Source organism: Ornithodoros turicata, unplaced genomic scaffold, assembly GCF_037126465.1.
Source record: "Ornithodoros turicata isolate Travis unplaced genomic scaffold, ASM3712646v1 Chromosome17, whole genome shotgun sequence".
Lineage (NCBI taxonomy): Eukaryota > Metazoa > Arthropoda > Arachnida > Ixodida > Argasidae > Ornithodoros > Ornithodoros turicata.
Genome location: NW_026999326.1, coordinates 2,708,967 through 2,731,313, shown reverse-complemented (window position 1 = coordinate 2,731,313; position 22,347 = coordinate 2,708,967). Strand labels below are relative to the sequence as shown.

Here is a 22,347-nt window from a genome sequence, read left to right as displayed (position 1 = left end):
TCATGTTGCGAACCGCATGCATGACCTCAGCAGGTGTTACTGGGGCAAGTGACACCTCAGTCTTGCTGTCGGAATGCAGACTCCCAGCAATTGGCTCAGAGGGTGTAGAGAATAGTGCGTCGTACGTAGCGTGAACGTCGGCTAGCGTGACTCTGTACTCTGTGGACTCGCTCTCCCTCAATAGGTGATGAGGATCCTTCAAACCCTCGGCTTCGAAGTCCCTGGAGCAGTGGCTCTCGTTTAAGCGAAGCTCATCTTCCCCAATAGTTGTCAGTGGGGGATCTGGATTGGTGTTGCCGGAGTGAGGTAGACCAGGACCACTTGCGCTCTCGACGCCTTCAGACGTCTTGCATTCTTGTAAAATTCGTTTATATCTCTCTTGATGACGCACTATCCTGATGGACATTAGGGTCCGAGAAGGGTACCTCTTCGCGAACTCTTGATTTATGAGGGGATGACCTTCCAACTGCATTTCCAAATGGGCGAGGGCCCGTAGATCAGCATCGGACCATCGGGTATGCAAATCATTCGTGACGTGCGATCGTCCATCCCCAAGGCGGTGCTTGGATCGGTCGTAGATGCCCTCGCCATGGAATGGATATCCGCCCCGGCTGCCCTTGGGTGGCCGACGGAAGGGGCACCACACCCCCGCGCGAGGCAGGTACAGCACCAAATGAGCGGACCTCGTGACTCTCGCTAAGCATGCCTTTATCGTTTATCGTATTTGTCAGCTCGTTCACAGTGGACGCCATACCTCTTAGAAAGGGATCACCGCCATGCGGCGTCAAATCGGCCAGGGCTAAGGCCTCGGAGAGACCAGAAAGGTCGCCTGAGGCAGATGATTCAGAGCCATTGCTCCCGTTGGGCGCCACGCTGACATCATTGGTAGTAGGATGCTGCGAGATCTGGCTCGTGCCACAGCTTGTTGAATTCATAACAGGTCCGCCCACAGGCGCCAACACATCCCCAGACGGGGCCGAAGAAGCCCCCCCCCCCCGGCGGCCAACGGGGGCCCACCAGGCCGAACGCCGTCCGGTTGGCTGCACTTCCGCTTACATTTCGTGTAGTGGGATGACATAGTCTTGATTGATGTGGACGTTTTTATCTTGCATAGGTCGCACTTCCATAGCAGCACAAGGCTGTGGTCCTTGTAGTGGTCCTCCAGTTTAGGTCTTGAGGTGGTTCTTGTGTCACAAACAGGGCGTATGAGGTCTTGGGGCGGATAAGTTTTCTCACGCTCAGTGAGCTTGGTGGCCGTGTCGACGATGTTAATGAACTCAGGTATAGTGCTGAGGCTGATGATCCTGGCGAAAATTTAGCCAGGAACTTCCTACAGAAGAGAACACAACTTGTTAGCCTCAAACGCGGCCAAAGGCCTCGGGCGGTCCGTTAGCCGGCTACTGGAGGCCGTTACCCAGGGGGTGCCACGAGGAGGCCGGACCGCCCGGCGACTCGGAGAACACTTTGAAAGAGACGCTGGTTCGCTCAAATATATTTCGCACAGCACGCAAACCAACACCGAGTCGCCCCCCGCCCACCCCATCATTCCCCTTAAGCACATAATTCTTCCTCCCGCTGTTTACCCTTGGTTGAATATAATATTACATCACACGAGTGCGGTTGTAGTAAGGCCTGCTGCGACGCTGTATGCACTGAGGATAAGAGGTTACCCTTAAAACCCTTCTTTATCCTGCATTAAGACCACACGTTTTAAGCAACTCGGCTTAAACAAACCAGCAGTTACCCCATCCTTTAGCATGCGATCAGATGAGATTCAGCTCTATGGCTTTACTGCTTACAGTTACATGATCGCCGAATACATTCTTAGGGTACCTCATTGGCAACCACCCCTAAAATATAACTGCTACCTTACGAAGTACAAGAAACATGTGCCCCTTCCCAAGTGCCACAATAACAGTTTGAGCACCTGAGAAGTAGTTTTCGGAACCATACTGGAATTTATACAGATGGGTCGAAAACAAGTACAGATGTTTCTTGTGCCATGGTATCCGGTTCATGTTGCACTGCTTAAAGAGCATCACGTCCATCTTCACCGCAGGGGTCTATGCCACCATTTTAGCTCTGAACTTTAGTTTAGAAAGTAACATGGAATCATCTGTCATATGCGCAGATTATCTTAGTGCTTTACAATCGACATGTAATATTGAACCACAGAAGAACCACCTCGTGCAACGACTACAGTACATGGGCAGCAGAATAGCCAATAAAGGTCTCTCTCTGATCATCTGCAGAGAAATAGCAGGTAACGAGATTGCCGACAAAGCTGCCGCAGCTGCACCCTCGGCTGATGTGAAACCGTTTCACCTGCCTTATCAGGTCTTGAAGCTTCATCTTAGGAAAACAATAAACAAAAGATGGCAGGAATACTGTGACACACAGACGCACAATAAACTCCAGGTCGTTAAAAATAGCATAGGACACCCCACACAAAGTTTCGACAAGAAATCACACAAGGTTGCTCGTACACGGCTAATACCTGGACATACTCACCCATGGTTTTCTCCTTCGTCGGAAGGAGCCACACGAGTGCACGCACTGTGAAGAACTCCTCTCTGTACTACACATCATTTTTTCCTGCCCATCATACGAATCGTTTCGTCATCGACGTTTCCGTGAGTTTTATAGAAATCACCTACCGCTCCACCCAGCCCTACTGCTGAATGTTTTTTTTTTTTTGCGCTTTAGTAGTGTCTATAATTCTATTAGTGACACCGGTTTTTAAATGCCTTGTAATTTTAAGGAAACAATGTTTTGAAAGCAGAATACTTGAATTAATTTGTATCATGCACTGGTTTTAACCTTGTCATTCCATTTTGAACTGATGGCACTGTTAACAACGTTTTGGCGCATTATAGCCTTTCTTGCTGCTGCGCCACAAAAATACCAATCATCATCGTCATCATACCAGATGAAAAGTACGCTCAACAACGGTAAGGACAAATATATACACTAGGTATGTCCCCATTTTGTGAAATTTCATCTGAGCAAGAGACAGTCACAACGTAATGATGAATCTTTGTTGGCTGAACAGAACAATCAATTTAGTACTTCATGATTTCTACAAGAATCTTATATGCTGAAATGCAGAAATAAAGGAAGTCAGATTTAAGCACAACACCGTGCTGACACGGGATCGCGACACTAGCAACTTCCACGCTCACAAGCAGGGACGCCCTGAGTAACATGACAAAAACAACGCTAAAGAAACAAAGGAAAACACACACACACACACACAGAGGACGAGGACGTAAACAAGGCAGCACCCTGAATGCGTTTTCCGTATGAGTCGCACTCCAAAGAAACACAGCGATCGAAGAGATGATCTAACGCGTTGCATATTCGAGACACGTTGAAAGTACCACGTCGATTTCCTGAAATCATAACACCGTAAAAGTTATGCGTGTGGGAATCCCATGCAGGATAAGGCCACCCTTGCATCAATGTTCTTTCTGTTTACATAGCCTACCGTCATCAAGAACGTGCACACACGTTGCGAACATGCATCAGGCTCGAAAGCGTATAAAAGACGCTGATGGAATGTCCCTTCAGTGGAGAGGCTAACTTGATCGTTGCAGTCGCACACAGTTCGCACTTTTTAGCGACCACATCAACCATATCTCGCTGAGATTGTTATTAAACGGGCACTAAAATGCAGAAACAAATCGCTCTCAAACGAAATGCCGTGTTTCAATTAGTATCGTTCAAACAAAACCAGTTCACAGAACCCTATCGTTTAGAAGAAAAGCGCAATGAAAACAAAGCCGTCTTTGGCGGCAACGAATGGGATCCCCAGAGGCAAAGATTGGCGGCACCCAGTGAGACAGTAGGAGAAGCGTGCGCATACCTATCGTGGGCTTGTGGATTTGGAATGGGTCCGAACGTAGTGTTGCGAATATGCGCGGCATGATGCGCACTGCTGAATTTTTCAATGCCAATTCACTGACACAACAGTTCTGGCGAATGTTCCACTCACAACATTTATCTTCATGTCCTTCGTACAGCGACGCCAGTCCGCTTCGCAACACGCACTGTGTTTTTGACTGCGACTGCTCTATGGCAGCATACACTAAAAACACCGACGAGCCCGAGCCGAAGCGTCGTTCACTGCTTAGCACCGAGGAAAGAAAAAGTTCGGTATAATTTTGATTGTAGCTTCGTAATGGAATCAAAGCTTTGAATTATGATAAGAAATACGAAGTTAACATAACGTGTAACGTAATCTGAAGTGAACTTGTTTTTGCATTCTAGTGCCCCTTTAAGAAATAGAGGTAGGCATAACCGCCGATTACCGACACCCTGATCCAACAACCTGCAGGACCGCCAGCGCCGCCTCAAGTTTTCTTCCGTTAAGAACCTCATAATCAAAAAATAAACGTGAGCCTTCCTCTTCTCAGTCCTGTCGTCTGCTACTTTCTTCCTCCTCTCGACCATCTCGCCACAATGTGAATAATGCCCGTGCGTTGTGGTCAACGGACAGCTCTTCTTAGCCGTAGAGATCACGTGATCGATTTAAACACGCCGTCACAACACCAACGGTTTAAGTCGGCTGGTGAACACGGGTACAGAAGTAAAGACATGCTCCACTCGTCCACTCGGCGCGCCGTCGTCCCGCCACGTTTCGCTTTATCCCTCCGAACTATAAAGTAAACGACGGCCGCTGGCGTCGCCCCACGCGCCGTTCTGCTCAGTTCCGTCGGACTCTAAACCAACCTCAAAGCAGCAGGACAGATTTTCTCTTCAGGAGGTAAGGAAGTTGGCTCTGAAATGGGAGGGGCTACGAGCTACGAGCCCGGGTAGGAGCGGACAGTGACAAAATCTGTAGCCAACGGAAGCGGCGGAGGAAGCGTTGCCAACAGTTTTCGTAATCGTGCCGATCTTCACGCGCTAAAAATACGCGACGTTCCCTCGGCTGATTCAATAGAACTGCCTCCGGGCGGTACATTACGGTACAGTACATTCAGAGAGGGAACATTCCCATTCAAGTCCCTTGCTCTCGTCCGATCCTTCTCCCCGCCTTTTCTTCTAAGCCCTCTCCCTAAGATTTCTATGGAACATGATTGGAAAATAATATGAATGAGAAAGATCAACGCTGGATGAGACATTTGAGCAAGAAAATAGATGTTTTGGGAAGGTGACCAGTGGGTTCATTTACAGTGGGATCCCGCTGATGTCATACCCTCAGTTCATTTTGAGCTTTCCCACTGATGGATATGACAACTGTCCTGGATAATCTCAGAGATGCAATTTCTCATGAATTTCTCTAACTTCAGCTCAGAGTGACTGTTTCGAACCGTAAAGTTTAAGTAGTCGGGGATGTTAAGCACGTGGCACAAACAGCACGAGTAAAACATGTGCAATGCAGACAGGAAGGCTTAGGAGGGAATGTGTCCTATTGTCTTAGTTCCAGTCACTTCCCTTCGTGAGTTCCTAAACTCCCCTGTCGCGACTGCGGTTCCCGTTTCGAAACTAGACACCTTTACTTATAGTGGGATCACACGAGGGAGGAATTCTGACCATCCGCCGGGGACCGATCCCCCTGATGGCGTACACGTCAGAGGGTACGTCCTCAAAATACGACAACGTCCGACGTCCGTATCGCGTCCGTCCAGACTGTGGACCGTTTGCCCTCCAAGAGCAAACTGTCCCCGACTCTGGCGGGAGATCTGAGGACGCGTCTTTCCAGCGGCAAGCCTGATCGCAATGGCGTCTCCTGCGAAACGCGTGGTGTATAGAGATGAAAGTGTTTTTTTTTTCTTCATATCCTTGATAGAGCAATTTCCCACGCTATGAAACCTTGCGGGCGAGTCGTACAGCAATATTCATCTGAAAAGGAAGCTGTGGGACCACATCACCGAGGATATGAAGCTGAAATTCCCTTCCTTGGGACCCTTCTCTGTTGGTAAGCAAATGACACGGTCGTCTTTATCTACTTGTATTGTACTAACCACGTTGATCATTGACTGTGAATGTGTGAGTGTATAAGGGTTGAGGTTCATTGCATAACTTTTGACGAGGCAGTAAGAAGCGCTTGGTGACCTGTCGTTACGTTGTGACGTTATCAACGTCGTATTCGGTATTAGCGTGGTATCGGCACGGTATTCGGGGGAAATTACGAGTGGCGACTTGCCGTGGCAGCGCAATGTGTAGGCCGCGGTGTCGCACGCATTGTTACTTTCTTGTTTCCCGTGGACAAGCGGATCGCAAGCTTAAGTTAGAATTACAACTTGGACATGCATTAAAATCTTGCATTAAACAATTCCTAGGAAATTGCTGGTCGATTAACCGAGATTTCTCCTTTCCGCGAGCAGTGCCTTCCGACCGGGGCTTTTAATCTGAAGAACATGTTGTGAGGCGAAGAACAAACTGTTCATACTGTTTCGTCTTTGCTTCCAGAGAGGAACTGAAAGAACTCCTTATGTCCACGAAAATGGTATCCAAAAGTGGCCAGGGAGCTGCAGAGCAGTACGTTCGAACGTGGAAATTTTTCAACGTCCTGTCATTCCTGACCACGGCATGCAGTACCGCTGCAAGGGACATGACCGACGCATTTGATGATTTGATGGAGTGTTCTCACAGGTAAGTTATGTGCTTGTCTGTATAGGCAGATTGTGTGACATTGGGTAAATTAAACATCTTGCTCAAGCCATTGGATAAGCCTGTAATACCAAGCACACTCTGAAATAAGGGTGAAGTCAGAACTCTAAGTCAGGATAACACTCAAGCCCCATCAACTGTGTGTAACCCTGAACTGGAGGAAGGCCCATACATAGTTCCTTACGGGACGTTGCCATCAACGGATGTGGAACTGGAAACCTCATCTGGGAGGAATGAAACTTTACGAAGCTCCTCTGAGGGATCATGTGCCACAGCGGGAACGCCAATCACAGTCATGCGTCAGGCACGAAGAAAGAGGAGGACTACCGATGACTCCTTCGCAGAAAGAACGGCATCCTTAAATAGGATTGCAGCATTTGTTGAAACCCCAGCACAACAAAATAGTCCTACATATTAGAGGGGGGGGGATAATTGACGAGTACCTGGGACAGCTGCACAAAGCAGAGCAGCCGGGATGCCAGAACGCTCTCCTTAGGGTGATGTCCGATTTTATTAATTGAAGTGAACGAAAGTTAACGTGCCATCTTCTTGTATATTTGAAATGCTTTCAAGGATGCACATACTTACTTGTCACCTAACAGATACGTGTGTGGTTTATTTGCATACTTAAATATGGTAGATTATGAAGTTAACTTTAATTAATCGGGAATGGTGCCAACACACAGATATGCTAAAGTGAAGATGAAAATCACTGAAAAGGTTAGCCAGCTGTAGGACTCGAACCCACATCTTCTGGATTACCGGTCCAGGGCTCTACCAATTTAGCTAAGCTAGCACGCCTCCCCAGCGACTTCCAGGGCGTGTTATCCGAAGGGACAAACCGGTCACTCTCTCTCACTCATCCTCCTTCATATAGTTATGAATGAAACTAAGATTGCCACCCATAGTACTAGTCTCACTGTATCATGCAGTACACAGCACATGTGTCTATTTTCCGGGTCTACACGAGTTTTCATTTGCGCGGAAAATTCCTGCTAGAGATTGCTAAATGCACTTTCGTTTTGGTTCGGGATAGCTCCTGCACCCGAGGAATAGAGACAGAGCTGATCACGATAATACGACGCCTTTGTAGAAGGACGGCTTCTGCTCGGAAGGAGGTCGGGAAGGTGCATGCCTCAAGTCGTTTCGCTTGGTTCACGTGCCCAGACTTGGTCTTGCCCGCTGCGAGTACACATGCTGTTTTCACGTACGCCTTTGCTCTATCTGGTGCTGCTTGTAGTGTAGTGTGCAGAAAGCGAAATCTGTTCGACAACATCCTAAATGCGGTTTCTACTACCCTTCGAGGCCGGGACAGCCTTGGGATGGATATGGAATAAGAAATTTGAAGCCATGGTATGCAGCAAATTGAAGAAAGAAAATGCATAAAGCGACCCAGTTAACGAATCTGAATAATGAAGCTGCGTACCTGTAGTTGAAAATAAGGTGATCGCCATTAAAGCTGGAACCTTCATATGGTTCCATCAGATGACCCAAGGGGAATGCATCATCGCCAATTATCACAGGAGGCAGTGATGGGCAGTACTTGAAGTACCAAGCGCTCAAGTAGTACTTTAAGTCCATTCATGTGTACTTGTACTTCACTTTAAGTACATTTTTAATCGTGTACTTTGTACTGTACTTGAAGTACTTTTTTTGAGTACTTTCCCATCAAGTACTAAAGTACCCAAATCTGGAACCTTTCCTTTCTTTTTCTTAATAAACATATCCCCCCCCCCCCCAAATCTGGACTCCAGACAAAACATCACAAAAGAGTATCAAAAATGCACCCTATACTAAAAGCGCTAAAATGACAACACGAAGACGAAAACACACAGATAGGGCTATATATCTGAGTTTTCGTCTTCTTGACATCATTTTAGCGCTTCTAGTGAAATGCAGTCCCAAGATTCCCAGTATGACATTTTACCAAAAAGGATTTTTGTGCTTTTAAAGGGCATATTTGTTGAAGCAAATCTATTGTTGCGAGGCTTGAAATGTTAAAAAAGTATCGACTCTTCTATGATTCAGTAAAATGCATGGAATGCAAACCGGCAGCACAATGAGTTGGTCAATTGTAATTTCAGCTCTCCCAATGCAAGGTTCTATGCTTTTTTTAATATTGTTTCCTTCGTTAGCAATTAATAATCAATTTATATCACCATGTGTGATTGCATTACACGATGAACACTCTGAAAGACACACATGCTTTCATTTTTACATTTTGCGTTTCTTTAATTGGTCACATGGATTACATTGCTGCATATCACAGTCGTATAAAAATGAAGGCTTACATCTTGTTTCATCCTCTTTAATTTCCTTCATATTCTTTTTTAAACATCTTCTATTTCAAAAAGCAGCAAGGAATGCCCAGAAACGTACAATCTCTGTTGGCTTGTACTTTTCCCCCTAAAATTGTCTAGCTTGCTATACCCGAAGATTAGTACCGAAACACCACACTAGGCGGGTGATCTTGAATCAGTGAAGGTATAATACTATTTTGCCAGCACAGCCGACGGATTGCCTCTCTACATGTAACTGCAAATTATAACATCTGATTAGCACTTAACCTAGGTCTTTATGGTTTCAGAGCATTTGTCAAGGATGCCCACTAAAGTTTTGCCAAAAGAGCAAGACACAGATACTAAACAGTGATATGGAAAGTGATACAAATAAATTGGCGATGTACTTGATGAGTACTTGAAGTACTTTGCCTAGTACTTTGTACTTTACTTGAAGTACATTTGGAATTGGGTACTTTGTACTGTACTTGAAGTACTAATGACACCAGGTACGTGGTACTTTACTTTAAGTATAATTTTGAGGTACTTTGCCCGTCACTGACAGGAGGCATGTGTAGTTACTGCTGCGTAGGAAGAGGTACCCTGGAAGATATGCCCTATCTTGTTTTCTGGCTGCTGCCAGAGGGGTAGTCATTCAGATCCCTCAATCGCTTCATGAACCCTTCGCGCCAACATGGATGTAGAGAAACCTGTACTGTGCGTCAGCCAAAGCGAAGAGGACAATGCTGAAGTATTTCTTATAGTTAAATAGCAGTGAACCGGATTTCGCGGGTTTTGTTATGGCGACGTGTTTCCCATCAAGGGCTCCGATACATACAGGTAATTGCCATAGCATACTGAAGCCGTCAATTACTGACAGCCACTCGTCTTCTGTCCGAGGGACGCGAAGAAACTCTTATCTCATCTCTTCGTAGATGGCTTCGCAGGTGTCAACGAGAATGCCATTGACTCTCATATGTCCCAGCCTAAACTGACGGTTCAGGTAGTGTTGACTTTCCCCCGGAATTAAATAGATCCATCAGTATGAACCTAGCACCAATGGAGAATAGTACATGAGGAAATAAGAAACAGGGAAATCTGCTACAGAAAATATGCTAATAGAACACTTACCAATTGCGAGATACCGCAAAGTAATTGTGAGTTGATCAGACGGGGGGATGGGGCGTCTCATGTTTGTTGTTTGCCTCTCCAGCCGATGCCCCACCCGCGATAGGATAGCCTGAAATAGCTCTTCACTGATGCTGAGCATCCGCCTGCATTCGTTCGGATCTTCTGAGACGAGCTCTTTATACAAAAGCGAAGTGGCACTGCGCTCTTTCCTAGCTACGCAGTCCTTCGTCCAGCAAGTCCGTTTCGTCGGTTCACCATAATCTTCCTCGTCGGCAAGGGCCAAAACAGCTGCGGTAGCGCAAAGACGTTTTTCCCATCGTAAATCCATGTCTTCAGCGTAACAGGAAGAAATAATTGCGTTCCCAAACACACGATTGATTGCGATAGCGCAACACGCACAAATTGTTCAAACAACAGCAAGAAAAACAGGCCGAGCTTTGCACTCTCGTTACGTAAGGCATCGCCGTTCCCTCACGGAGCGGGAGAGGGCGCGGTGTTCGGTTGCAGGCGACAGGCAAATTTCTCCCCGCACCGTGTGAATGCACGCCAGGGATGGGGACTCGTTGATCCGCGTGACGTCACGTGCATTGACGGGGATATCTCCCCGGTCCGGTCTCACGTGCAAACCGAGTCTTATTTGTACAGTCCAGCTCAGCTTCAACCTGATCAGGAACAACCAAAAATCAAGGTCGATCGATTGGTGGATCCGTCGGGAATGCGTAATCATTAGAACTTGAAAACCCTTTGGGAACTTCCCTTCACAACGCTACACACACGCTACACAACCCTTCACACGGCCCTACACAATGCTAACGGAGGACAGCATCCGCAGACAAACGTGCCGTTTGGGCGTCTCCCTGTCGTTCTGTCTGTCGCAGTGTTGCCACACGTAAAAAAAAAAAAATATCTGTAGATCCGAGTCCGAAAAATCTGTAGATCGAGCTAAAAATCTGTAGCCACTCAAAACTCAGTTTCTTGAACTTTTTGCCTTCAAATCTGGAATATCTGCCTGCGTCTCTAAATTAGTGGAAGAGCAAGGGCTTATTTTGTTCCACTGCTGAAGACCACAGCCGGAATTTATTGCTGCAGCGCTCCGACATTACGCGTTGGAACTTTCGGTTTCGGTTTGCTATGCCCCGTTTTTTATGATTGTAGCAGACATAGGTGTCCGCTACAATCACAATAAAAAAAGTGTCACTGCCTGTAGACTTTAATACTTTGACACGTGTATTCACATCAGCTAAGCCGCTCCAATACATGAATAACGCATCGCGTGTAGTAGAAACATTTCTCTTGCTCGTTCCACCATCACAGTGAGCGAGGATCACAATGGACCACAAAAACAATAAAGCTCGATATATTATTTCCACAGACATAATGAAAGCGTACATGCGTGACGTGAACAATAAATGTTGTGCTTTCAGTTCAAAGCCAGTCAAGTCAAGTCTGCGAGGGAAACTGGTAACGCTCACACAAACACTCAAGAAAACTGATTTTGCGTTGAGGCTCGCCAATGGTTCAGTCGCCGTAGACGTCCTTCTCCTCCGGCGAGCCCCGCCAGTTTTGTGATCGACGGGTCAAATCCTTGTCAACGGCGAAGGCGAAGCAGCTTGACCCAACAGCATGCGTTTCGTATGCAGGAGGCCAGTTATGGTGGTCGTTGAGAGGCTGTTTCTTTTCTTCGTTTTAATCAAATTAACGCCGGAAAATATTCTAAAAAATAGTCGGTAAAACAGTCACTCCCGCGTTCTGCTGATATTTTTCGTCGTGGTCGTTTTGTGAACTGATGCGAAACACTGTTTTGAGTTACCCATTCGTTGGAGCAAACAATCATGAGATTTCAAGAGATCTCTGTAGATCTGTAGATTTTTCAAAAAGTAGGTAGATCTCATGATAAATCTGTAAGTGTGGCAACACTGGTCTGTCGTTCTCCGTCTCGTCTAGCTCGCTGATTCATGGTGTGATTCGTTCTCTTCGTGCCTATTGCGGGACTGTTCGTTAGCGTTTCCTGGCGTATCCCACGGAATGGTCTCACCGCTCCTGATCGTGTGAGTGGGAACAGGGCTTGGCTCATGTTAGGTGTTCCTCGGCTGATCCCTCACAGGGGATGGATCCGTTCGGCAGCTACCGAGTTAATTACCTCATTGAGCGGTCCCAATTACGATAGCAGCCCTGGCGCGTCCGTTCAAAAGGGGATACAACCGTTGCCGTGCTCATTGTGAGGGACTTGGTGTGGGCGGTGTTGGCTCATAGTCACAGCGTCCCATCTTGAAGTTCGAGGTTTGGGCATAGGGAGGTTGGGGTTGTGGAATCTTCGTATGGTTGTGCGTATGCAGCTCACCGATTCATTGAGTGATCCATTTGCGATGGAAGGTGGTTTGGTGGTTCGGTTGTGCGCTGTGCTCGTGAGGCTCACTGAATAGTTTTCCGGTCCGTTCGCTTCGCGGCGGTCGCTGGGGAATTATTCTCAGTCTGCGCTGCTGATTCATGACGTGATTCGTTCTCTTTGGGCTACTCATGCACTGTTCGTTCGCGCTTCCTGGCGTGATCCACGGAATGGTCTGGCCGCTCCTGATCGTGTGAGTGGGGACGGGGCGTGAATTGGTTTGCTGATGTTTGGTGTTCTTTGGCTGATCATTCACTGGGGATGTATGTGGTCGGCACCTAACGACTTAACTATCTCATTGAGCGGTCTTAATTAGGTAGGAGCCTGGCGCGTCCGTTGAAAAGTGGATGCAATCGTTGCCATGCTCGTTGTGAAGGACTTGGGGCTGGCTAGTCCCAGGCTGAAGCTCGAGGTTGGGGTATGTTCATCGACCTGTGCTATCCTCTGTGAGCTGCCGGACTCTTACCGACGCGTTTGTGCCGGTGAGCTGACTGAATTTCATGCATACGTTCGGAAGGTAAGGTGGTCGTGCAGGCTGTGTGCAAGTGTGAACGTGAGCAGGCACCTGGGCGTTCGATGTTAATGTCAACGACTTCGATGTCGTAATGTCGATTTTCTGAATTACTAGTCATCTGGGCATCAGTGGTGGCTCGTCCAGATTCCTGTGTAATACAATACTGGCATGTATATATGACAAGGGCGTGAAAGCAAGTGTTGCTGAGTCGACGAAAGCTCAATGTGCACGAGGAGGCGTAAAAACTAAACTTCCGTGCACGCCCGCATTTCATTTTTGATTTTGTGTTTGTTCACTTCTTATCAGTGCCATGCTGATTGTGAGTGTGTCATAATAAGCAGAGATAACCACACAAGCGTGCGGCTGCCGGAATCACCGGTAACGTGACTTCACCGTGACGTCGTCGCGTCAAGTGACGCATCGTGACGTCACTGAATCACTGAAAGAATCTTTTGAACACATCACAAAAACGAACTGAATCAAATGAATCGATTCACTAAAAAGAGTCATTTTGCCCATCAACTGCTGGTTGCCCGCGCCCCGCTCCCCACACGCCCCCTCCCTCTCCTGTTCTACTTCCCTCTCCACTCACCGCGCATGCGCGCCGCGCCCTGGCTACAGAAACACCACGCCGCGATTCTTGCGTACCGAGGACTCTAATACTAACGCGTTAAAACGTATTCATTTCACGCGTGCTTGCTTCGAAAGATAAACGCTATAGGAATGCGAGAACATTCATTGAATGTTCATCTGTGGACAGTAATACCCGACCAAAACACTGAGGTATTTCTTTTCGGAATTAGCCATTTCTGCGTCTCTTTCATTTCAGTGCCGAACGTATGTGAGAATACGGTTTCGGTGTGCCTTACAGGATACGGAACACGAAAGAAATGGGAGGGGGTCACACCACGACACTTGCTTTGGTCACAGTTTCGAATGCCGTTGCAAGGCAGCTTTTGTGTGTCCAGTGACGTACGTAAAAACACGCATCATTATCATTTGTCTTGGGGATATTGGATATATATATATATATATATACTGCTGGCTCAGTGCATCGGTTATGTGTCACTGCTCATTGAGGACCATTACTCTGCTCGAAACTGATCTATGCTTCCGTGGATGCAGAACGAACTTTCTGCAGGCGTGGGGTAGAGAAGAATCATCGGTTACGATATAACACGCTTACCAGAAATGGAAAACAATATCAATACAATGCTTCCTCGGAGAAGGTATGTGAAATACAGAAATAACAATCAAGGCACCAGCGGAGTCTGCTAAGAACCTCGTGTTTTCTCGGTTGTTAATCTGAATGGAAGAAGTATACTAAATAAAACGCTTGAATTTGAAGAAATCTGCACTTCTCTAATGCCTGACGTTATTATTATCACTGAAACATGGCTAACTGATGATATTGGAGATTCTGAAGTGTTTCCGTCTAATTACAATGTGATCAGAAAAGACAGAGGTTATAAAGGTGGGGGAGTAGCAAGTAGATATTTTTGAGTATGTCTTGTTAGAAACACTCGACGATGTGGAAGGTGTCTGGTGTAAACTCTGTATTGACAATGTCAACTACTACATGCTGCCGTATACCGTCCTCCTGGATCATCCCCCTCTGTCATGGATGCGTTTAATAAATACATGAGCAATAACCTCGACAAAGTAGCAAAGCTTATACTAAGTGGTGATTTTAATCTTCCAGATATCGATTGGGTAAATCTTATCCCTTATGGTAGAGATTCTTCCAGCACCGATATTATTATTATTATTGCGCATCAATTCGGGTTGACACAGGCAATTATGCAAAACACAAGGGTGAGTAAAAATTCTGGTTCAATCTCAGATTTGACGTTCGCTAACTTGAACTCCGAACCCACTTGGGAGGTGGTAGATGGCATCTCAGACCAATTACAATAGTCAACATTGTCAACATTGTGCTTGGACATAAGGCTATACAAAACGAACAATATAAGTATATGAGACAATTTATGGCCTGAGGCTGGAACACACGGCAAGGAAAAATACACACAAAGCCTCAAATGCCTCATCAAGTAAGTAAGTCAGTCAGTAAGTAAGTAGATAGATGGGTAGGTAGGTAGGTAGATAGATAGGTAGGTAGATAGATAGGTAGATAGGTAGATAGATAGATAGACAGATATATAGATAGACAGATAGACAGATAGACAGACAGACAGACAGACAGATAGATAGATAGATAGATAGATAGATAGATAGATAGATAGATAGATAGATAGATAGATAGATAGATAGATAGATAGATAGATAGATAGATAGACAGATAGACAGACAGATTGAATGAATCTCTACCCTAGTGGCCAGACAGGACATTTCCCAGTGGTTGTCTCCAGTGTGTTCTGTGTCTATGTCTGCTGTAGGTTCCCTGCTTTGCTTGGTGTTGTTTCTACGCTTCCCTGTTTTGCCTGTCTCTGGTCATCATGGCTGATGCTTATTGGTGCTGTTTCCGAATTTTTCTTTCTTTTGATTTGAGACGGGTGGGCTACACCTGGAGGTAGTCCAATACTAGGGCAACCCTTGACAGTGCCGAGGCCAGCTTCAGACACACTGTCTCGGGACAAAAATAAGATTAATATCGTGAGTCCAAATAGGGCTCGTATCAGATATTAAGCTGATAAGAACAGAGTTTTATTATACATGTTAACGGCATTTTTCTGGGCAATGATAGTATACTAGATCATTATGTACAGTAAGTCTTATGGTCGTCGCTTGGACGCGATCACCTATACGGGTTCGTCATGATATGTGCGGTGTATATGTCGCGCGAGGCAGCTATCACGTCACTTACGCACACTTTTTTTAGTTTCTTTGCGTAGGTCTTCGAGCACAGCTTCTTGAGGAGTCTGTCGTTGCGGGGATCCCAGGACCCTAGGGCACCAACAACGACGGCTTCAATGGATACTCGTTGGAAACGTCGCTGAAGGTTTTCCTTCACTGTCTGGTATTTTCTGTCTTTTTCTTTTCGGGCTTGGAGAACGGCAGATATCCGATTTTTAAATGGACAGCACACGTCGACGATTACCGCTTCTTCTCCTTTCTGAAGGACGAGGTCCGGCCGCAGCGCTGTGCCTCCAATCGGTTGATTTTCCGCCATTATTGTATATCGGCCACTGGCTGCCTTTTCGATTTTGTCCACAACACGGTTGTGCCTGTCGGTCATGGCCGCGCTCTGCCTCATGCAGTGGTATACAACATGCGGCAGCGTTTCGCTGGCGTATCCGCATCCTCGGCATCTAGTGTCACCTCCTGATTGCCAAGGCCGTGCACCGTTGAGTGGGAGGAGGTTCAACCTTGCCTTGTGAATGAGCCTCCAATCAGAGAACCTGGTATAGGTGGCGCAGCGAAGAAAGTGGCTGCTTTTGTGGCTACACTTTAATCGTAGCCAAAAGGCCGAGAAGCGATAAATATTGCACGTCCATCTTTCACTCTGGTCACGGTCGCGGCACCTGCCTCCGCGGGGGTCACGTCGCCAAATTCAACATGATGTGGTGCGTGTAAGAAGCACTAGAATGATAGTCGGACTGCATGAAATGCGCATGTTAGCGGACGGAACTCGTGTTTCTTTCTCCCTTGTATCCGCCAAAAGACCGAGAAGAGATATAGACTGCACGTCTCCCCCTTTCGCTTCTGTCGCAGTCTCGCCTTCTACGTCCGCGCGTGGTACGTCGCCAGTTTGGGCATCGTGGTATATGGGTACGGAACACTAGGGTGTTAGTACTAATGCATCACGGCCCGTGAGATAAAAATGATTGATTGGAAATTGCAAGGTAGGTAGGTAGGTAGAGAGAGAGAGAGAGAGAGAGAGAGAGATAGTTTGAATGAATGAATGTGTACCCTAGTGGCCAGACAGGACATTTCCCAGTGGTTGTCTCCAGTGTGTTCCGTGTCTGCTGTGGGTTCCCTGCTTTGCTTGGTGTTGTTTCTACGCTTCCCTGTTTTGCCTGTCTCTGGTCATCATGGCTGATGCTTATTGGTGCTGTTTCCGAATTTTATTTCTTTTGATTTGAGACGGGTGGGCTACACCTGGAGGTAGTGCAATACCAGGGCAACCCTTGACAGTGCCGAGGCCAGCTTCAGATACACTGTCTCGGGCCAAAAATATCGTGAGTCCAAATAGGGCTCGTATCAGATATTAGGCTGATAAGAACAGAGTCTTTTTTATACATGTTAACGGCATTTTTCTAGGCAATGATAGTATACTAGATCATTATGTACAGTAAGTCTTATGGTCGTCGCTTGGACGCGATCACCTATTCGAGTTCGTCGTGATATGTGCGGCGTATATGTCGCGCGAGGCAGCTATCACGTCACTCACGCACAGTTTTTTGAGTTTCTTTGCGTAGGTCTTCGAGCACAGCTTCTTGAGGAGTCTGTCGTTGCGGGGATCCCAGGACCCTAGGGCACCAACAACGACGGCTTCAATGGATACTCGTTGGAAACGTCGCTGAAGGTTTTCCTTCACTGTCTGGTATTTTCTGTCTTTTTCTTTTCGGGCTTCGAGAAGGGCAGATATCCGATTTTCAAATGGACAGCACACGTCGACGATTACCGCTTCTTCTCCTTTCTGAAGGACGAGGTCCGGCCGCAGCGCTGTGCCTCCAATGGGTTGATTTTCCGCCATTATTGTATATCGGCCACTGGCTGCCTTTTTGATTCTGTCCACAACACGGTTGTGCCTGTCGGTCATGGCCGCGCTCTGCCTCATGCAGTGGTATACTACATGCGGCAGCGTTTCGCTGGCGTATCCGCATCTTCGGCATCTAGTGTCACCTCCTGATTGCCAAGGCCGTGCACCGTTGAGTGGGAGGAGGTTCAACCTTGCCTTGTGAATGAGCCTCCAATCAGAGAACCTGGTATAGGTGGCGCAGCGACGAAAGTGGCTGCTTGAAGGGTCCGCTGCAACGCACTCCATTACCTTTCCCTGATTGTGGAGGCTTTTAAAACTTTCGTCTCGACGATTGCTGATTTCCTTTCGAAGAGTGGCAATGACGCGCCTTCTTTGCAGTGCAGTGACGCTGGAACTACCGCATGTGAGGTACGGCTCTTTGTCCGTGAACTCCCACGTGACTTAGCCTCCCACCTAGCCTCTGTCCATAGGTTTCTCAGGCCTGACGAGGGGGCACGGAATTCACCTTCATTTTCGCCTGAGAGGAAGTCCTCCATGTCGCGCTCGGTTGCCTTTCGCCGGAGCCTTCCCTCGGTGGTGCTTTCCAGTGCATTCCATGACAGGAGCTTGACCTCTTCGTCTTTCGATGTAAGCAGCTTGAACGCGCTGTCGATGCGAGACAGGTCGCTCAACTCGGCAGCTAAAGGAATGGCGCACGCTCCGGAATTTTTGCTGCCGTAAAGGTAGTCGTTCGTAGCCCCTGTGGGCAAGTACAGCGTCTTTTTCAGGAGTGGTCGGAGTGCGTTGTCAAGTTTCTGCCACTCGGTCTTCCCCAGTATACCAAGCCGCATTTCAAAATTCAGCGCTGGGAAGACGAATGTCTTAACTGTGTCTAGTCGTTGCCAGGGGGACAACATGGAGTTCAGGATCTTCTGGCTGGTGGCGATGGCATCGCTGACTGTTGAGCCTTCGGGCAAGATGTTGAATCCCACTGGCTTTCCGAGGAAGGGGGGACTGGCAAATTCCTCGGTCCTTGCGCCGGTATAGGTTAGCCAGCACTGTGAAGGTGATATCCCTGAGTCCCACGGGTCGAGTGCCGGACAGATGGAGGGTCTTGCACTTTCGAGGATTTAGCTGCAGCCCTAACTTCGTGGACATGGACGCGACCAAGTTGATGTATGTTTGTAGTGTCGTAGGGTCAGGAGACATGGCTGTAATATCGTCAGCGTATGCTAAGATGCGATGTTCTTTTCCTTCCCCTTGGATTCTTCTTGAGATCGGGTCCACCACCAGGTTGAAGAGCAGGCCGCTCAGCGGGTATCCTTGACGAATACCAGCCCGCGTAGGTATCGACTCGGTGCATCCATTGCTGCTCAGTATGGTGGTCGTGTTTTCCAAGTATATGTCCTGGATTTCTTCTACAAATGTTGCGCCGGTCCCTGCTCCTTTGACGGCGTCCACTAGGGCATTGTGTGGAACAGATCCGAATGCGTTTGTGTAATCCAGCATCCCTACACATAGCTCCTTTCCTCCACTGCGCGCGTTGTTGAACCTTTCCTGCAACACGAAGTTGTGTTCGAACACACCATCGTGAGGCAGGAATCCCTTCTGGCATTTCGATAGGACTTCTTCGTCCTGGATCCAGCATTGCAGCCTGGAGGACCAACATCCCGCATAAAGTTTTGCAATCGTCCTCCCGAGAGGGATGGGCCTCCAGCTTGATGGGTCCTGGCGATCTCCTTTCTTGTAGATGAGCACCGTCCTGGTGGCACGCCAGGTGCTCGGTACCCGCCTGTATAGGAGGCATACATTGAATACTGCTGCCAGGAAGTAGCATCCCGGGTCAACAGCCTTCCAGTGGGCGTATGCCAACTGGTCGTCTACAGGAGCTGTGCTTTCGCAGCGGCGTAGGCGAGCTCTCACTTCTTCTGGGGAGAATGGCTCTCAGTTGATTTCCTCTTTCGCCGGTGTCCTGCTACAAAGTAGTTCGGTGTCCGCCTGTTTCTCCTCCCATACATGGCGGAAGTGGTCTGTAAGCACTTCATCCGATATGGGGCACCTTTCTTGAGTCCCCTGCGTGATAAGCCTCACGGCCTGGCGTCGGTTCCTTTTGTACATTCGCTGGGTGCATCGCGGGTTGTCAGGGTTGATTTGCCTCCTGAGTCTATCCTGATGCGGTGTATTACGGATCTTGACTGCGGCGGCAACAGCTTCGGTGGCATCTGCTAGCGTCTCCTCAAAGGAGGTCCAGGCTGACTCTGACTTTGCCGAGTCCAGGTGTTTCTTTACTTCACTGACGAACTCCTGAAGCAGGTCTTCGGGGATATCGTAGGTTTTGGTCTGAGGGCTCTGTCTTGTGGGTATTGGCGTCCCAGTTAGGATTGGGACCACTGCAGTTCAGAGCTGGATCGACTAGCTCCGCGCTGGCTGTCGGACCATCGTGGGAGGCGTCTTTCTCTGGGGTAGCACTGTCGGTGATCGTTGATACAGAGACGGAGGAGTAGCCGGCTTCGCCGCCCTCATGGCTGTGGGGAGCGTCGTTCTCCATGATCGTTACGTCCTGTGTAGAGTTCAGCTCGCTGAGGGCCGTGCTGTTCAGCTGGGTGAGCCCGTTGAGAGCCGCGCTGTTCTCATGGGTGGTTGGCCCCTGTGGCGCTTCAGTTCCTTGTGATTCGTCGTTGTGCGTATTATTTGCTGTGGTTCCAGCGCCGCTCCTCCGGCACTGGTTTACTCGTGCCGCCCTAGCTTGGTCCCTCCTATGCTTTATGAGGTCATTGTCTAGTACTCTCCGTGTTGGGAACGTGTCCCCGCATACTTCGCATTTGTGAGCATACCTGCGTCGTTCCTGTGGGCTAGCTTGGCGGCTGGCAGGGCTGCATTCATGCGATGTGGGCCTTGCGTTAAGCGACTGACCACAGTCGGAGCAGAGGTAGCGTGTTCGCTGGATGCGAATGTTGCGGGCCCGTTCCAGATGTCGAGTCAGGGAGCTCCTCTGTGATGTCCATACCGCTGATCTGTACGACACCGAACAGTCATCTCCACAGCAGCTGAAGTGGTCCCGTAAGGGGAAATAAACTGTCAGTGTCGATCCGTCCCTCGTGGGTTGTACGCCGCTCGTTTCGTCGGCATACGTCGTCGGCAGCTGGAAGCTCCAAATCTTCCTGTGTGTCAGGGGCGGGTGTCCTCACAGAGGACGTAAAGGCCGGTTCATGTTCGTGGTGTAGAGGGCCAGGAGGCTGTGCATTCTGCTGTGTCCCAAGGGTCGGTGTCCTCACAGAGGAGGTAAAAACCGGTCCTTCGTGGTGGTGTATAGGGACACCAGGCTGCGACTGTAAAGGGCCGCAAGGGTTGGGTCCAGGTTCTGGAGGAGTCGACGTTGCTGTGCTCGTGCTCATAGTATTCGCTACGAGATCTGGTGGCAGTTCGGAGTCAACGGCCTCCAAGGCGCCAGGCGTGGGCTGGCAGGCAGGCAGGGACGTGGCGGGCTGGGCCATGGGCCGTCTGGTCGCTGTCGGTGTCACCCTAGGTGGCGGGGGGGTCGGCGTCCATAGCGCGAGGTCGGCTGCTTCGCGGCGAGCTGTTGTCCGGTGCCGCTTTCCCCACGGCATTGTCGGTGGGATGCCCCCCCACCCCCTGTCGGTGGGATGTCGGTGGGATGCCCCCTGGCATAGTCACAAGGTAACCAGCCCCGGGTCAGGCTGCTTCAGAAGGGGGCAATGAACCACGCCCAGTAGTGGGCCCTCCTTCAGCTGGTCTTCCTCGCCCTGAAAAGGGCGGTAGGCAGCAAGCTGCCTACTTAACACCACCTGTGAGAGTGGTTGCTTCGAGGCAAGGTGCTATAAACCACTCCCACAGAGGGGCCTTGCTCTAAGCGCGACACTCCAAACGTCCTGAAAAGGACGGCACGCCGCGAGAGGTACTTAGTATCACCACTCTCAGACCTTTTGGCGATCGAAAGACCAAGAAAAGATCTTCCCGGAACAGCACCGCAAGCGGTACTGCCCCGACGACCTTGTTATCGGCCGCGCGTTCAAAGACACGGCCCACACAGGGGCGGACCGCGTTATCAAGGACTTTAGAAAAAATCTTCCCGGAAACAACACCGCTAGCGATGCTGCCCCGACGACCGTTTTACGGGCCGCGCATTCTAAGACACGGTGCACCCGGGGGCGGACCGCGTTATCAAGGGGCCCTTCTCGAAATATGAAGGACCGGCTCCCTTTCGCCTCCCTCCACCGCGAAAGATCGAAAGATCAATACGCGGATTTGAAGAGAGACCAGAGCATATTACGAGATATTACCAGAGCATATTATCAAGGACTTTAGAAAAAATCTTCCCGGAAACAACACCGCAAGCGATGTTGCCCCGACGACCGTTTTACGGGCCGCGCATTCCAAGAGGAGTACACTTTGATCTTAGCCAAAAGGCCGAGAAGCGGTAAATATTACACGTCCATCTTTCGCTCTGGTCACGGTCGCGGCACCTGCCTCCGCGGGTGTCACGTCGCCAAATTCAACATGATGTGGTGCGTGTAAGAAGCACTAGAATGATAGTCGGACTGCATGAAATGCGCACGTTAGTGGACGGAACTCGTGTTTCTTTCTCCCTTGTATCCGCCAAAAGACCGAGAAGAGACATAGACTGCGCGTCTCGCCCTTTCGCTTCTGTCTCAGTCTCGCCTTCTACGTCCGCGCGTGGCACGTCGCCAGTTTGGGCATCGTGGTATATGGGTACGGAACACTAGCTAGCTAGCTATCTAACTGTCTATCTATCTGTCTA

The 22,347-nt window shown here is 48.7% G+C and overlaps 2 non-coding genes across 2 annotated transcripts; both read right to left on the bottom strand.

The window, feature by feature from the left end:
• Window positions 1-15,433: 15,433 nt before the first annotated feature.
• Window positions 15,434-15,632, bottom strand: LOC135372908 (U2 spliceosomal RNA). The gene has a single exon (XR_010416166.1). It is a non-coding gene; the product is annotated as a U2 spliceosomal RNA (small nuclear RNA).
• Window positions 15,633-16,968: 1,336 nt separating this feature from the next.
• Window positions 16,969-17,151, bottom strand: LOC135372925 (U2 spliceosomal RNA). Its single transcript, XR_010416178.1, has one exon. It is a non-coding gene; the product is annotated as a U2 spliceosomal RNA (small nuclear RNA).
• Between the last annotated feature and the right edge of the window lie 5,196 nt (window positions 17,152-22,347).